The sequence below is a fragment of the Narcine bancroftii genome, chromosome 7, assembly GCF_036971445.1.
Source record: "Narcine bancroftii isolate sNarBan1 chromosome 7, sNarBan1.hap1, whole genome shotgun sequence".
Classification (NCBI taxonomy): Eukaryota; Metazoa; Chordata; class Chondrichthyes; order Torpediniformes; family Narcinidae; genus Narcine; species Narcine bancroftii.
In genome coordinates, this window is record NC_091475.1 from 52,114,997 (window position 1) to 52,130,578 (window position 15,582).

The 15,582-nt window shown below is 38.0% G+C and overlaps 1 protein-coding gene across 2 annotated transcripts in view; it reads left to right on the forward strand.

The window, feature by feature from the left end:
• dmd (dystrophin) overlaps positions 1-15,582 on the forward strand; it is a 1,604,005-nt gene that overhangs the window by 120,397 nt on the left and 1,468,026 nt on the right. The window lies entirely within an intron of this gene.

Consider the following 15,582-nt stretch of genomic DNA (forward strand, 5'->3'; position numbering starts at 1 on the left):
GAAATCAGTGCTATTTTCTTCTTGCCTTTATCTGCTGTTCAATAATACAGGGATTAGTGAAATCTCCCATGCTTTGTACTCAAATTCTTAATTTGTCTGCATATTTCTTCCACCATCTCTTTCAGAGTTACGTGCCTGAAGACAGCACCTATGTGTGATTGATCCTTTATTTTTTTTTATCTCTGCAAACTTAATAGTCCACAACTACATGTGTAGTCAGAACAAGCTCTTTCCCACTTCTATTGTTATTGACCTTGAATCTTAAAACGTTGAAGCTCTCATTAATAGTTGGCCATTCATAATCCTAAAAAAAATTAAAATTGTGATGATAGGTGATAATGTTTCTCCAAAAAGATGAAAAGTAATGAGAAATGCAGCAACTTTCATTGCATATATTACTGAGTGTCACCTTGGCTCTAAAGTGAGCCCTCGTTATATAAAAAGAAATGAAGGAAAACTGGGGTTTAAAGGAAAAGCAAGTGAAAACAAATGGAAGAGCAGAAATTTTCAGTTTTATAAATATTATTTTGAATGAAGCTGTTCATTTTTGAGAAATACTTCTTTACAATAAGGTGGAATGCATACACAGTATGTTTTGTAGTTTGCTATCCGCCAAAATTGATCAAATGTAATGGCCTGAAAGTGGAGCATTGATGCCCTGTAATAGTGTTCTTTTCTGGCAGCAGAATCTCCTGCAGTTGAGCCTGTCTGTCAAGGCAGATGAATGATCAAAGAATGAAGGAGTGAGTGTTTGAAGAACTCTGTACTATCATTAAATTGCTTGACGTCGAAAAGCATCCACTTTTAGAATTTCTTGTGAAGCGTTGAGATTTTTTTGAAGTATGGTTGTAGCATCATCTTGTTTTCCAATTTGTTCTCACTCCTGTGCATGCTCTGAGTGTGTTGCAAGATCACTTATGGAGACTCTAGGATAGGCAGATGGATGCAAGAAAAGTAGAGGGTTTATAAGTGTGAGCAAGGTTAGGATCAGATTGTTGTGGAGTAGGCTAACAGAGGTTTACACAACATCGTGGGCGGAAGGGCCTGTATTGTGCTGTAATGTTTCATGTTCAGGTTTTTTTTCCTAATGGAAGTATACAATAATATTCGAAGAAACTTTTCAGGTATTTTCCTGATTGGTTTCAAACCTATTTTGATCAGTGAGGTTAATGGTATTTCAAGCATACATGCAGATTTAAATTGAGGGTTTTTCTTTCTCAACAAAAGTAAAATTTGAATCAAATAGTCTTTTGCACATGTGGCAACTTTAATATATTCAAAGTGTCCCAAAGTGCTTTGAGAAATTTTATCAAACAAAAATTGCTCCTCACTCACTCTGAAGTATTATTGTGCCAGAAGTACAATCAAAGAAGTGTGGAGAAAAGAAATAACAAACAAGTTGACAGAGATTTAAGAAGGAAATTCCAATCGAGCTCTTGGCAGCTGAAGATTTGCTCATTAAAAATGTTGTATGTAAATTGAGGCTTGATTGAAAAGATAGAAGGCAAGAAGTGGAGGACTGCAGCCATGCCATTTTTGAAGGTGATATGGCTGAGGGGAAATAGAGATAGGGAGCAATAAGGACTGAAAACACTGATTAAAGATTTTAATTTGTTTTGCTTAGTATCATGTGGATCACTGATCTACCTCTGGGTATTGGTGCATAACATTACATTATTTTATAAAGACATCTGAAATGTAGGAGTACGGCTTATGCATAGTGATACTGTGTGGGCACATGTGTGAAATGAAGTTTGTATGCAATCTTGGCACTTGTTTGAAGCAAATTTATACCTGGCTTGAAATGTTTGTCTCTTGGTGTTGGTTGCGTAAGTGGAGCAATGTCAAATAGCTTAACATTCATTGCAATGCACGAGACCAAAAGACAACCATCTTTCAACTTAGCACTTAACTGCTTGGAGTCCATTTGACAGATTAAAATATTGTGTGAAATAATTCCATGTGAATTTGTTATGCTTTGAAGCAATCACAATGTTGGGCCTGACCTTGATTTTGAGCTAAGATGGTAGAATCTTTTTCCCCCAAGGAAGGGACATAGATGAACGAGGAAAGGAGAGTGTGCAGAATTACAAATTCTATTTTGAATAACTGACTTGCACTTTTGCCTTGCATCAGTTGCAATCTTGTGGAAATACAAAGTTAAACATGAACTACTTATTTTTAATTTGCAAGAGGATATGTGGAAAATACTTGAAGCAAAAGCAATTTGTGCAGCTCATTCAACACAAGAAATTGAATCATTTCCAGGTAAACATAATATTCATTTCAAAATCAGACTTTTACATTTTTCCATATAGTTAAGCACCTTTATTGTGTGGAAGATTTTGTGCCATAGATGTAACATAGATCCAATAGAAAACTCAATGCAAAAAATGATGGGTTCAAAATTTTCTTTGTTAACATGAGGTACCCCAAGTCATGCTTATTTGTAAATGTTTGTGGATAGATACAAGCAGTGCTGTGAACCAAATACTAAGCACATGAGCTTGGCTTCAAATCTCTTCAACTTGTGCAGATGCTAACTGCTCGCTGTTTCCAATTTCAGAAAGAATTTTTCAAGTTTACTTCATATCTCTGAAAGGTATTTTGAATTCCTTCCAATTTCTAATAAAGTAGATGCACCTCTAAAGCATAACTGTGCATGCAGGTCAGGTATGATCCAAGGTTTGGTTTCAACCTTGTGATTAGAGTTGAACTGCATCATTTAATCTGAGCGATCTGATTTTGGGAGCTAAGTGTCAGGTAACTTTCTATCCCAATCCTGCTCAAGCAATCTTGAACCAGAAAACATGAATGTTTTACAATAATATCTGCTTTGTTTGAGATGCTTGAAGAATTAGTCTCTACAATTTGCAGCATATAAGATGTTGGGTCCCCATTTTCAGCCTCATTTTCATGGTTTTGTCATAAATTGGGCATACAAGTCAACCGCCCCACCCCCCCAATTTTCTGCAAGGAAATTTTCTGCACTGGTGTCTGGGCCTCCCAACAATAACCGAAACTTTGTTACAGCACCCCAATGGCCAAGTAACAAATCTGTAAATTAAGCCAGCAAATGGGAAAAAAACCTTTGCTTCTGGGTCCAAGTCTGCAGCGATGGCGACTCCATTCTCAACATCGGGTGCAGTGCCATCTCTATCAAAGAAGTTGCCTTGCTGCCCAAGTGTACTCGGTGGAGGAACCATGGCTATGTGTTGGCTCCCAGGCAGAAGCAGGGACCCAGGCTCTATAATTGTAAACTCTCTGGGTGGGTTATGGTAGTGCCTGGCGGTGGGGAGGTGGCAGTGATGGGGAGGTTCTTCCATGTTGTCTTATACACTGAATCTACGTTGAGCGCTTTTTAAAAAGTTGAATTTAGGTCTCATTTGATTTATTTATTTATTTTTAAGTGCTTTTTTGAGGATTTCAGGACTCCACATATACGCCGAAATAGATGGTAATTAAAAAAAAAATGACATACAGAATGGTAACGGGCCCTTTTGGCCCATGAGCCTGTGTCGCTCAAATACACCCAATTGACCAACACCCTCGGTACGTTTTGAGTAGTGGGAGAAAACCAGAGAATCCAGGGAAAGCCCATGCAGATGCGGGGAGAACATACAACCACTTTAAAGATGGTGCAAGATTATGGCTGGCACCGTAACAGCATTGCGCTAACCGCTATGCCAACCGTGCCACCTCAAAACATCCAGAACAGGTGAATCTACTGACTAACGTTAATTGACTTGAGAGTGAACCCTGTCAAGTATACTTTATTGAAGCATTCTCATCTTTGGTTTCTGAAGGATGATCAAATGTCAAAAAAAGACAAACTTGGCAAAAAAAATGTTTATCTGCAGTTTGTGAAATCTTGAGCTGAGGCACAATATTCCTTAAAACATAAGAAATGGGAGCAGGAGTAGGCCATCTGGTCTATTAAGCCTGCTCCGCCATGAAATGTGATCATGACTAATGATGATAGGCTCATCTCTGCCACCTGCCTTTTCCCATTCCCCTGACTATATTAGAAGTCTATCCAACCTTGTCTTAAATGTATCAACTGAGGTCATCTCCACTGTTTCAATTGGCAGTGAATTCCACAGATTCATCACCCTCTGGGAAAAGCAGATCATCTTTGTCCGAAATCTGCTACCTTGAGGTTATGTCCCTTAGTTCAGGTCTCCCCTACCAATGGAAACAACTGACCTGCCTCAATCTTATCTTTGCATTTCATAATTTTATGTTTCTATAAGATCCCCTCTCATTCTTCTAAATTCAGAGTACATTGCCAGCCGACTCAATCTCTCTTCATAGTCCAAAGCTCTTCATCCTTGGAATCAACTTGGTGAACTTCTGATGTTATCCAGCATCCATTCTCTCTTCTCATTTTCCAAGGGTCCAACCTTCACTTTAGCCAGTACATCCTTCCTCAAGTAAGGAGAGCAGAACTGCACACAGTACTCCAGTTTCGGCCTCACCAATACTTTGTAGATTTGGAGCCTAACCTCCTTGTTCTTAATTTCCATCCCTATAACAATGAAGGCCAACCTTCCATTTGTCTTCTTGATAGCCTGCTGCACCTGCAAGCCAACCTTTTGTGATTCATGCACATGCACTGCCCAAGACCTTCCACATGGCATCATGCTGCAATCACTTGCCACTTAAATAATACTCTAATCTTCCATTCTTACTTCCAAAGGGGATAACCTCACATTTACCAACATTGTACTCTATTTCCAGTCTCTTGCCCACTTAATTAACCTATCTATATCTCTGCAGACTCAAAATATTCTCTGCACAATTTGCTTTGCCACTTAATTCAGAGTCATCAGTAAACTTCGATACACTGCACTTTGTCCCCTTTTTCAGATCATTTATATATACTGTGAACAGTTGCAGGCCCAGCACTAACCCCTGTGGCACCCTGCTACCCACCGATTTCCAATTAAAAAAAAAACAGCCCTGTATCCCAACTCTCTGCTTTCTATTGGGTAACCAATCTTCTATCATGCTAATACATCACCTCCAACTCCAGGCATCCTTATCTTGTGTCTTCTTTCTTTGGCTTGGCTTCGCGGATGAAGATTAATGGAGGGGTAATGTCCACGTCAGCTGCAGGCTCGTTTGTGGCTGACAAATCCGATGCGGGACAGGCAGACACAGTTGCAGCGGTTGCAAGGGAAAATTGGTTGGTTGGGGTTGGGTGTTGGGTTTTTCCTCCTTTGTCTTTTGTCAGTGAGGTGGGCTCTGCGATCTTCTTCAAAGGAGGTTGCTGCCCGCCGAACTGTGAGGCGCCAAGATGCATGGTTTGAGGCGATATCAGCCCACTGGCGGTGGTCAATGTGGCAGGCACCAAGAGATTTCTTTAGGCAGTCTTTGTACCTCTTCTTTGGTGTACCTCTGTCTTAGTGGCCAGTGGAGCGCTCTCGCCATAGAACAGGATCTTGGGAAGGCGATGGTTCTCCATTCTGGAAACGTGACCTACCCAGCGCAGTTGGATCTTCGGCAGCGTGGATTCGATGCTGTCAGCCTCTGCCATCTCGAGTACTTCGATGTTGGTGATGAAGTCGCACCAATGAATGTTGAGGATGGAGCAGAGACAACGCTGGTAGAAGCATTCTAGGAGCCGTAGGTGATGCCGGTAGAGGACCCATGATTTGGAGCCGAACAGGAGTGTGGGTATGACAATGGCTCTGTAAACGCTAATCTTTGTGAGGTTTTTCAGTTGGTTGTTTTTCCAGACTCTTTTGTGTAGTCTTCCAAAGGTGCTATTTGCCTTGGCGAGTCTGTTGTCTATCTCCTTTTCGATCCTTGCATCTGATGAAATGGTGCAGCCGAGATAGGTAAACTGGTTGACCATTTTGTGTTTTGTGTGCCCGATGGAGATGTGGGAGGGCTGGTAGTCATGGTGGGGAGCTGGCTGATGGAGGACCTCAGTTTTCAAGCTCTGCTGGGACCAAGGGAAGCTGCCTCAGGACCTTCGTGATGCCATCATCATCACCCTGTACAAAAACAAAGGCGAGAAATCAGACTGCTCAAACTACAGGGGAATCACGCTGCTCTCCATTGCAGGCAAAATCTTCGCTAGGATTCTCCTAAATAGAATAATACCTAGTGTCGCCGAGAATGTTCTCCCAGAATCACAGTGCGGCTTTCGCGCAAACAGAGGAACTACTGACATGGTCTTTGCCCTCAGACAGCTCCAAGCAAAGTGCAGAGAACAAAACAAAGGACTCTACATCACCTTTGTTGACCTCACCAAAGCCTTCAACACCGTGAGTAGGAAAGGGTTATCTTGTGTATAAGTTATTAATATGGCACCTTATTGAATGTCTTCTGAAAATCCAGGGAAACGATATCCATCTGTTCCCCTAGATCTACTGCACTCGTTAAATCCTCGAAGAACTCCTGTAAATTTGTCAAACGGGACCTGCCCTTGCTGAATCACTGCTGTGTCTGCCTGATGAATCCATTTCACTCCAGATGCCTCACTTTAATGATGGCTTCAAGCATTTTCTTAACTGCAGATGTTCAACTAACTGGCCTATACTTCCCTGCCTTTTAGCTACATCCTTTTTTTTTGAATAGTGGCATTACATTCACTATCTTCCAATACACCGGGACCTGCCCAGAGAAGTTTGGTAAATTATCACCAAAATCTCGACAAAAACTTGTGCCTTTTTTTTCAATACCCTGCGATGCATTCCATCAGGACCATGGGATTTATCTATCTGTAGAACCTCAAGTTTACTGTGTATGACTGCTTTACTGATAGCAATTACCTCCAGGTCCTCACCTTCCATCACATCCATAACATCTGTCTTTGGCATGTTCGATGTGTCCTCCACTGTGAACACTGACACAAAATAGTCATTCAATGGCTCATTCATTTCTTCATTATCCAACATCAATTCTCCCTTCTCATCATTCAAGGATCTGACCTTCATTATAGCTACCCTTTTGCACTTGATATAATTATAAAAACTTTTACTGTCTGGTTTTATATTTTGTGTTGATCTTTTCTCATCGTCTACTTTCATTTTCTTTTTTTGCTTGCTTCATGGTTCTTTGTTGCTTCTTAAAGGTTTTCCACTACTTGTGGTGACTTTGAATGCATGAGCTTTGAGCTTGATCCTTTCCTAATTTCCTTAGTTATCCAAGGCTGGCTGCCCTCAGCCTTGCGGTCCTTGCTTTTAACTGGAATATATTTTTGTTGAGCACCGGGAAAAATCTCTTTGAAAGTTTTCCACTCTTACCAACTTGTCCTTCCATAAAGCATGTGTTCCCAATCTGCCCTCGCCAATTCCTCCCTCATCCCCTTGTAGTTTTCCTTGTTTAGGCAGAGCATACTTGCTTTAGGCCCTCCATTTGTATGATAAACTCAATCATACTATGATCACTCTTTTCAAGAGGATCCCCAATTAGAAGATCACTAATTTTACCTGATTTATTGCACAGGACCAGATCCAAGATAGCATGTTCCCTTGTAGTTCAATAACATGCTGTTCAAGAAAGCCATGCTGTATTCATTCTATGAAGTCCTCTTCACGGTTGCCTCGACCACGTTAGTCTCCCACAATAACTGCTCTTCCATACTTGCATGCCTCCGATATTTCATGGTTTATTGCCTGTGCCATTTTAATGTTATTATTGAGTGGCCTATAGACAACTCTCACCAGTGATTTTTTTTTCCCCCCTTTACTGTTCCTAATTTCTACCCAGATGGACTCAACATTTTGCTCCTTAGATCTTGCATTATCTCTCACTACTGCCCTGATCTCATCCTTAACTAAGATTGCTACCTCACCTCTCTTCTTGCTTGTTCTTTCTTGTTATCTGGTTGTTGAATCAAAATCTACATTGATTTTTGCTCGTAAAAATGGAGATTATTGTTTTTCATATTTTATAAACCAATGAACCTGGGGAGGAAAGGCAGGCTGATAATTTGTATCAATGGCAAAGATCTTTTCCATGATATTGCAACAGATTAAATATTCCAGGATGTGTTTAATTAGATGGCAGTGCCTCTGTGGTTTATACCCACTTTAGCTAAACATGCCATTTCCTCTTCATGTTTTACAGACAGTCTATTTGAGAAAGCTGCACTTTCCCCTCTTAGTTTGGCCTAAAATTTTGCATTGAAATGCTTCTTGAATTGGTGCCAACTTGTGTTATTTGGCAAAGAACCAAAAGCTGAATGGTTAAGTGGAACCATTTAAATCTGAGGAGGTGACCTCCGCCCTGCATTTATGGAATTTAAACTTGTGGCATTGTCAAAAATTGTGACGAGTGCTTTACTAGGTTTTCAGGTCTGCTTGTCAGGCATGGTGGTAAATATGTACTGACTAATTAAACCACCACTGATAGTGAGTCATTTTTTTCTCAAAGTGAAGCAAACCATAATGACGACATCCCCAGGTACACATGCTGCGAAATACAATTGATTTTGATAACTTTGGATGTGACAAGAAAGCAGAATTTGGGTGTTGGTGTTTTTCACTGGAGCATGTTTCCATCTTAACTGTGCTCCTCTGAACTGTGCAACATTCCATTGTCAACCATGCAAACAGACAAGTGCTTTGAGCATTTTCTTTCTTTCTCCCTTCCTCGTGTACTTGAACAAACATCTGAACTCCAGGATCTCTCCATTCCACAAACACGATGTAAATTGTGAAGATTAAAAGGAGTAGAATGTTTTGTTCCTTTTCTCAACCATGCACCTTCAGTGCTGTGACACCATTTAATTTCATGAAGTCACCCTGACTCGGTGTCCTGGGAGTCATTTCAGATGTCCTAAATCTGTCTAATTTTCCTGTAATTCATCAGGGGATAAATTCTATATTCTGACCAGTTTATGACATGAGCATTTCTCCTGAATTGCTCATGAGGTATATTGTTTACCACCGCGTAATTCTAAGTTTTGGTATCTCCAGATGTATATATTGCAATTACTTGATGAAAACCTATAAAGTATTACTTCCTCCACATGTGCTCTACTTGTTTGCTCCCTGTGTTCCAGCTCTGTATCTGATTTTTATTTTGTCACGAAACACAATGCAACTCTTTTAATCTGGCAGACTATTTTGGTGTTTCAAGACCAACAGATTTCCTGTACCGTCAGATGTTTTTCTCTGGTTCTGACATTACTTCTACATTTTCTTCAAACATTACACAACAGAAAAACAATGTCATGAGCCAGAAGCTTGAAGAGGGTTGTGGAAGCAAGGCCCTGGTAAGCTCTAAGATAGTGTAGACAACAGGACCATGAGTTCAAAGATGGCATTGGAATCAGGACAGTGGGGTTTGGAAGACAATTCAAGACCCAGGCTCCAGTAAGTATAAGAGCAGCATGACAAACATTTGCTGCAAATCATGGATAATGAAAGGTGCCTGTTGAAAAGTCTCAACTGTTGCAGTTTCAACTGTTCATTCGCCCAATTCCTTTTTCTCACTGAAGCCAGATACCAAGTTACTGGGATCTTCAAATCGTCAGCTTGCAATATATTGACATTTTATGGAAATTGAATATTTTTGCTTATTGTATTTCAACGTGAGATTTGCAACACTTTTCCTTTGATATCTTGCAATGTTCTTGCAATTGGTGGCAGTTTTGGAAAAATTCGAAACCAGGAGTGGCCAAACTTGCTTAACGTAAGAGCGATAAACTTGAGATGTTTGAGACCCGCAATCAAGCGATCACAAGCCAGCCCACTAAAACTATAATTGTGAGCACCAGCTCATATAATTCCTGTCTCAGCCAACGTATTTCTGCGAGCCACACGTTATTTATCAGCGAGTCACAGTTTGGCCACCCCCGGTCTAAATGATAAACTGCAAAGTTAGTGTTGCTGATAGCATAACACTGTTACAACACCAGTGACTTGGGTTCTAATCTGGCGCTCTTTGTAAGTATTTTGTTCATTCTTCCCCGAGTCTATGTGGGATTCCTCTGACTGCTTTGGTTTTCTCCCACGTTGCAAGAGGTACAGGGTTGGTATATTAAAATTGGTCTCGTGTGTATTTGTGCAGCTTGGTCTCATGGGCTGGAATAGCTTGTTGCTGAGCTCTAGCTCTAAATTTAAAAAATAAAAATTAAATTCAAATTTTGAAAATCTTATTTCAGGAGACCAAGAGTTAGAATCTTCCTTGTAAGCACATTTATGAACATTTCTACACCATTAAACCATAATTATTTTTTTCTCTGGTGTGGAATATGCAGCATTTATGAATCCAGAGCTTTAGAAGTTGGGCAAGCAATAATTTTTTTAGGTTAAATTTAAGTAAAACAGGCATTAGGAAATGAAGGCAGGGAAACTTGTTGAAAAGCTTTCAAGCATAACAATCTTCACAGTGTGAGGTATTGCCAAAAAAAATGTAAAGGATAGTAATTGCCCTGCTTTGTTGGAATGACAGAAAATGATCTTGCCCTGTGAAGGAAGAAACAGTGAAAATCTCCTTGGAGCCGGATGGTCTATTGTAGGAATAGCAGAATTGTTGATTGGGCCAATTGCAGAGTGGATTGTACTTGCAAGCATTGTTTAAATCTCCTGTATTTTGATGCTCATGGCTTAAATGACAGGGAGGAATCCATTTTATTTTTGGAGGTTTGTTAGGAATTGTAGATTGATGAATGTCGATTTTAATACTGACCCCAGGCAGCAGAGTGTCTCTGTACCACCACAGAAAGGTCTACTTTATGTTCTTGTTTTGTGTTATGATGTTTTACTTCTGATCAAAAGGCTTCCAAAAGTACAACTTTCTCAAGATATTGACCATGTTTTTGTGAGTCATTTATGTTACGTAATAGACCAGCAGCAATGGAAATACACCACAGATCTTCAAAACAATAAATTTTATTATAGTAATAACATAAAATCTTACTTAACTCTAACCTAACGGGGGAGGGGGGGCGTGGCAAGATGGCATAAGGATCAGACGTGCCTTCCAGTCCTCTCCCGACTCTTTGTTATTGTTTTGTCTAGAAATGCCCGTTAAAACTTTTTAAAAGTTTAAAAATATTTAGAGGTGTTAGGCTAATCCCTGATGGTACAGTTGTTGAAGAAAAGTAAAAAAAACGGCAACAGATTGTCAAGAAACTACATTTTCCAGGACTTAAAGATTTCAAGCCTACCTGCACACGGGAAGCCAGACTACAGTGCGAGATGGACCCAGGGGAGGAGATCCGAGGTTCGGCAGCGGAGTCCAGTTCTTTGTCGGTAGGACTCTTTGAAGATGGCGCCCGGCAGCCCTTAGAACAAAGGGCTAGCCGGGCGCATGTGCGAGAATCAGCACTAGCTGTAAATATTATGAATGAACCTTTACTCCTACAACCAGCTGAGACGCTGTCTGCTGAAAATCCGACAGGGAGTGGAGATTTAACCTTGGATAAAGCACCAGTGCTGCAAGATGTACTATTAACAAAGGAGACTTTACTAAAACCCGATTTACAAGAAGTATTTGATAAAATATGGGGTAAGAATATCCCTAGCCACAGGCCTCCAGATACTGCTGAGGAGGCTGTGGCGGGGGTTTCTACACGCAGCCAAACTATAAGAAAAACTGCTAAAGTTAAAATGAGGGAAGAAATAGAAGATCCTTCAGTGAAACAGAAACGGCAGGAGCCTATTGTAATTGAATCTACTCAAATGGATATGTATTTTCAGAATTTTGAAACCAAGATATATCTTACAATTACGCTATTATCCAGAGTTGTAGTTCAAACTAATACTGAGCTTAAGGTTTTGACGGAAACTATCACTAAACAGATGGCTGATTATGGAGCTTTCAAGCTTGAAGTGAAAGAAAAATTTGAAGATGTTGATCATGAAATGGATATAGTACAGGAACAAATGCAAGAAGTAAATAAAACAATTGAAGATTTACAAATTCAGAATAAGAATCTGATGAAAACGGTTGATTATTTAGAAAATCAATCTAGACGGAATAATATAAAAATTGTTGGTTTACCAGAAGGTATGGAAGGACCGGATCCAAGAAAATTTTTTACTGAATGGATCCCGCAGGTGTTAGGACGGGATAAGTTCCCGGACGGTTTAATTTTGGAACGTGCCCATAGAGCTTTAAGAAGAAAGTCTTTTTCAGGACAAAATCCAAGATCGGTTTTGGTTCGTTGTTTAAATTATTGCGATAGAGAGACAATTTTGTGCACAGCTATAAGAAATGCACAACAAAGAAGATCCCCCTTGATGGTCGAAAATAATCGTGTTTTCTTTTATCCGGATTTGAGTCAAGAAGTTATGTTTCAACGGCGTGAATTTAATCCTGTGAAAGAAGTGTCATGGAGAAAAGGATATAAAGCAACAGTTAGATATCCAGCAGTATTGAAGATTTTTCAAGATGGTTATCAACCTAAATTTTTTGATAATCCTAAGGAGGCTATGGATTTTGTTCAATCTTTGTCAATTACGCAATTTCAAGAAAGACGTAGTCCACCACGGTCTCCAAAGAGAGTGGAGACAGAAGAAGGGAGTCGATTTTCAAGAAGAAATGGAGATAAGGGAGATAAGAGAGATAAAATTGTTCAGAAAAATTTGGAGATGGAAGAAGGGAAATGATCCCCAAGAAGAGATGGAGATAAGGGTGGCCATAGAGATTAAATTGATTAAAAGAAAATTCTGGTGATGGTTTTAGATAATGATTATGTTAATATGATATGGGGGTTGGGAGAGGGGGCTGGATGGGCAGTATTTTCCAGCAGTCATCAGCTACGTGTGAGTTATCTCACACCCATTTTTTTGGAGGGAGTTACCGCATTGTGCGGTTTAGACGGGAGGAGGTATTTTTAACCTCCTACCCGGTTTTTCTTTTCTTTTTTTTGTATTATCAGATTAAAGAGTGAAGGGTTTTTTTTTGTTTAATAAAAATTTTTTTTTTCCTTTTTTTTTCTTTTTTTTTGATTGTATTAAGAGAGGTTAAAGGGATAAGAGTTGGGTTTTTTTTTTCTAATTGTTGAAAGATATGTCGAAATTTAAGTTTGCTTCTCTTAATGTTCAGGGTTTGAATAATCCTATAAAGCGTAAGAAAGTACTTGCTTATTTAAAAAAATTTAAAGTAGATGTGGCCTTTTTACAGGAAACTCATTTGACAGATAAAGAACATTTGAAACTTAAGCGGGATTGGGTTGGACAAGTCTTCTATTCTTCATTTAATTCAAAGGCAAAAGGAGTTGCGGTTTTGGTACATAAGAATTTACCATTTCAATTGCAAGATGAGGAGAAAAATGGAGGAAGACTACTTAAGTTGAACTGTATGATTTCTAATGAAGCTTGGACATTGATTGATGTTTATGCCCCAAATGTTGAAGACTCTGCTTTTATTACAGAAATATCTTTATTATTGGGACAAGCTAATTCCAATGTGATGATTGGGGGGGATTTAAATATGGTATTAGAACCGTTATTGGATAAGTATCCAAAGGTAATTAAGAAATCAAAGATGGCGATACATATGGCTAATATGATGAAAGATTTGAATTTAGTTGATATTTGGCTTAGATTTAATCCTACACAGAAAGACTTTTCTTTTTATTCTTCTCGACATAATTCTTTTTCAAGACTTAATTATTTTTTAATTTCGGCACATTTACAGGATAAAGTTATATCTGTGGATTATAAGGCAAGGTTAGTCTTGGATCATTCATTGTTATTATTGGAATATCAAAGTTCTCAAGTTACACAACATACTTTAAGATGGAGATTTAATACTATGTTACTACAAAAGCCAGAATTTATTGTTTATTTGAAGAAACAAATTGAGGATTTCATTGCTAATAATGTTCATTCTGTTTCTGATCAGTTTGTTTTGTGGGATGCAATGAAAGCTTTTTTACGAGGTCAAATTATCAGTTATGCATCTAAATTGAAGAAAGAGAGAGTTAGAGAAACTGAGGATTTGGAGAAGAAAATAACAATCTGTGAAAAAGAATTTCAAAAGAAAGCTACTGAATTTCAAAAGATCCAATTAACTAATTTAAAGTTGAAGTATAATAAGTTACAGTCATATCGATTTGAATGTCTGTTGAATCGTTCAAAAAATAAATTTTATGAATGGGGTGAGAAAGCCCATAAAGTATTAGCTTGGCAATTAAAAAAAGAACAGTTATCTAGGATTATATCAGCTATTATAAATAAATCGGGTATTACTTTTAGTCAAAAAGAAATTAATGATGAATTTTGTAATTTTTATAAAAAACTTTATTTGACTGAATGTAAAGAGATAAAAGAAGATGCAATAGACTCTTTTTTGAAAAAATATTAATTTACCACAGTTAACTCAAGAAGATAGACAGGAGTTAGATAAACCTTTTATGGATAATGAAATTGAAATGGCTATGAAAGATATGCCAAATGAAAAAGCGCCCGGTGGAGATGGTTTTTCTATTGAGTTCTATAAGACTTTTTATGTTGATATATCTTCCTTATTTAAGAATGTAATACAACAACTTTATGATACTTTTCATTTACCTGAGTCCTGTTCTAATGCTATAATTACAGTTATACCAAAAAAAGATAAAGACCCTTTACAGGTAGCTTCTTACCATCCTATATCATTGTTAAATGTAGATTATAAAATAGTGGCTAAAGTTATGGCTAATAGGTTATAGCTCAGTATTTACCAAAGATAATACATCGTGATCAAACAGGTTTTATTAAAAATAGGTATGCTTTGGATAATATTTTACGATTAATTACTTTAATAAATAGATCTAAATCTCAGAAGAATTATCCAATGGTGGTTTCATTGGATGCAGAAAAGGCATTTGATAGAGTAGTTTTTATTTAAAGTACTTGAGAAGTTTTCGTTTGGTCCCTCATTTATTGGTATGATTAGGGCTTTGTATAATGGCCCGAAAGCTAGAGTTGTTACTAATGGTTTGCTTTCAGAATCTTTTAATTTAACAAGATCTACTAGACAAGGATGTCCATTATCACCCGCTTTGTTTGCTTTAGTTATTGAACCTTTAGCACAATTAATACGTCAGAATGAAAGTATCAAAGGTATGAGAGTTTTGAATGAAGATTATAAAATAAATTTATTTGCGGATGACGTTTTGCTGTATTTGGTGGATCCTGATGTTTCTCTGCCAGCACTTCTAGATTCTTTAGAGATTTATGGTCAATTATCTGGTTATAAGGTTAATTGGACTAAAAGTGAAATTTTATCAATTAGTAAAGATGATTATTCAATGTTTAGAAATATTACGAATTTGAAGTGGACGAAACAAATTAAATATTTGGGAATTAATGTTAATACTGATTACCAAAACTTATATTCACTTAATTATCTTCCTTTAATGAAGAAGATTAAGGCAGATTTAGTTAAATGGAAAGATTTACCTTTGGGTTTATTAGGAAGAATTAATACTATAAAAATGAATATTTTTCCTCGTATACAACATTTATTCCAATCAATTCTCTGTTGTTTACAAAAAAGATTTTTTAAGGACTTATATAAGGTAATTAGGGATTTTTTGTGGAAAGGAAAATTCCCTAGGGTGGCGTTGAAAAAATTGATGTGGGATTTTCAATTTGGAGGGTTACGACTACCTAATTTTCAATTTTA